We start from the raw sequence: 2,804 nt of genomic DNA, 5'->3' as shown, positions 1-2,804 counted from the left end.
AAATCTAGATTTTGGTGAATAAGAGGAAGTTGTTCAAATATAAGTCTATTATACGCTATATAGATTTCAACTGTCACGTCTCCACATAGTTTACACCGTGAGATTCACATAACGCTTTGTGTCACCTTAGAAGTGGACTCCATTCGGAAAGTGTTTTGTATGAATCAATATCAAGGTAAACGGAGGAAGTAGTTCATAGTACGTGGGTGTGTCAATATATCCTACGGTCTTCTCTATTAGTCTAAACCGTGAGATTCTTATGTTGCACCTACTGATTTGCTTTAGGCGGCCCTTTATTAGTCGTTTAGCGACGACTATCCTCACGGAGGGTTGTAACATAGGATTCGGAACAACACAGGCTTCAGTAAAAAGAATAGGGTCTTATAGTTCCGTTTTGGATGTTGTCTTCTATTTCGGAGGCAAATTCAAACTGTTCTATAAGATTTGAAAATGGCGGATCACACTTACAAGAATTACTAAGTTGTTAGTAAAGATCTTGACCAAAAATGATAACTAAACGACTATAGGAATAAGATTTATTCCGGAGACAATAGGAATAAGAGTTATTCTGGAGTATCTGACTGCCCCTCGGTAGCACATATTCTGACTCACTAAAATATCGTTGCAAATAAATAATGGTTATGGGTACATTATTACTTTTGCTAAAATTTGATTTTGGATTTAGTTGCAATTTGCTAATTAGAATTTGTTTGAATTTTATCAACATGTCGAATTCTGTAATACTCGCTTCCGATGTACATAACAGAAAAATCAAATCAACAAACAAATTATTAGCGGTTGATTATACCAAAAGAGTTTTAACAAAGGATTGTCCTCTATCTCCCAACTCATCTAAAATTATGAATTATGTAGACAAGGATATTGAATTCGAACAACAAAATAAATATGATTTACTTGTTATCGAAGCATGTTTAGTGGAAAACGATAAAATCTGGATAATTGATTCAGGTGCTACTAATCATGTATATACTATCTCACAGGAATCAAGTTCCTGGAGACAGTTGGCAGAAGGTGAAAACAATCTTTAAGGTAGGGATCAAGGAGATTGTTTCAGCCAAAGTAGTAGGAGATATGAAGTTATTTATAGGAGATAAGTACATTTATTTGAAATGTATATTATATTCATTCTATGAAAAGGAATCTAATATCTGTCTCCTATTTGCTAGAACAAAATTATAAAATTTATTTCGAAAACAATGAAGTGCTCATCAATATGGGAAATAAACAGATTTTCTCTGCAAAATTAGAAAATAACTTGTACATGTTAAAACCAACTGAGGTCAAAGAAGTTTTGAACATAAAGATGTTTAAAACTATTGGGACTCATAAGAAAAGGAAGATTTCTCTAAATTCCTATCTTTGGCACTTGAGACTGGGTCACATAAATCTTATCAAGATTGAGAGATTGATTAGGAACGGTCTTTTAAACAAGTTGGAAGACAGTTCATTACCACCATGTGAGTTCTATCTTGAGGGTAAAATGAAAAAAAGATCTTTTTCTGGAAAAGGTCTTAGAGCCAAAGAACCCTTAGAGCTGATTCACTCAGCCCTTTGTGGGCCTCTAAATGTTAGAGCAAGAGGAGGGTTTGAATATTTCATTAGTTTTATAGATGATTATTCAAGGTATGAGCATGTTTATCTAATACACCAAAAGTCTAAAACTTTTGAAAAGTTCAAAGAGTATAAGGCTGAGGTTGAAAATCAATTAGGTAAAAAGATTAAAACGCTTCGATCGGATCGAGGTGGTGAGTATATGGACATAGAAGTCCATAACTATTTGATAGAACATGAAATTTAGTCTCAATTCACAGCCCCTAGCACACCTCAGCAAAACGTTGTGGCAGAGAGGAGAAATAGAACCTTGTTGGACATGGTTCGTTCCATGATGAGTTACGCTCAGTTACCAAATTCTTTTGGGGACACACAGTTGGGACTGCAGTATATATTTTGAACATGGTTCCCTCGAAAAGTGTTTCTGAAACACCTTACGAGCTCTGGAGAGGACGTAAAGGAAATTTATATCACTTCAGAATTTAGGGTTGTTCAGCACATGTGTTGTGCAAAATCCTAAAAAGCTGGAACACCGTTCAAAATTATATCTATTTATAGGCTACCCAAAAGAAACTAAATGTGGTCTCTTTTATGATCCTCAGGAAGATAAAGTATTTGTATCGACAAATGCAACCTTCCTAGAGGAAGATTATATAAAGAACCATCAACCTCGCAGTAAGCTAGTAATAGAAGAAATGTCCAGAGAAACAACAAACGTATCAACAAGAGTTGTTGATCGAGTAGGTTCTTCAACAAGAGTTTTTGATAGAGCAGGTCCGTCAATAAGAGTTGTTGATGAAACTGATACTTCACATCCTTCTCAAGAGTTGAGAATGCCTCGTCGTAGTGGGAGGGTTGTGCAACAGCCTGACCGGTACATAGGTTTAACTGAAACTCAAGTCATCATACTAAATGATGGTTTAGAGGATCCATTGTCTTTTAATCAAGCAATGAACGGTGTGGACAAAGACCAATGGATTAAAGCCATGGACTTTGAAATGAAATCTATGTATTTCAATTCTATCTGGGATCTTGTAGATCAACCGGAAGGGATAAAACCCATCGGTTGCAAGTGGATCTACAAGAGAAAACGAGACCAAGCTGGTAAGGTACAGACCTACAAAGCTAGACTTGTGACAAAAGGGTTTACCTAAAGAGAGGAGTTAGATTTTGAAGAAACCTTCTATCCAGTTGCCATGATAAAGTCTATTAAAATATTCTTGTCCATAGCC

Source organism: Benincasa hispida, chromosome 3, assembly GCF_009727055.1.
Source record: "Benincasa hispida cultivar B227 chromosome 3, ASM972705v1, whole genome shotgun sequence".
NCBI classification, from domain to species: domain Eukaryota; kingdom Viridiplantae; phylum Streptophyta; class Magnoliopsida; order Cucurbitales; family Cucurbitaceae; genus Benincasa; species Benincasa hispida.
The sequence above is the reverse complement of the archived record's forward strand: the minus strand, read 5'-3'. Positions refer to the sequence as shown.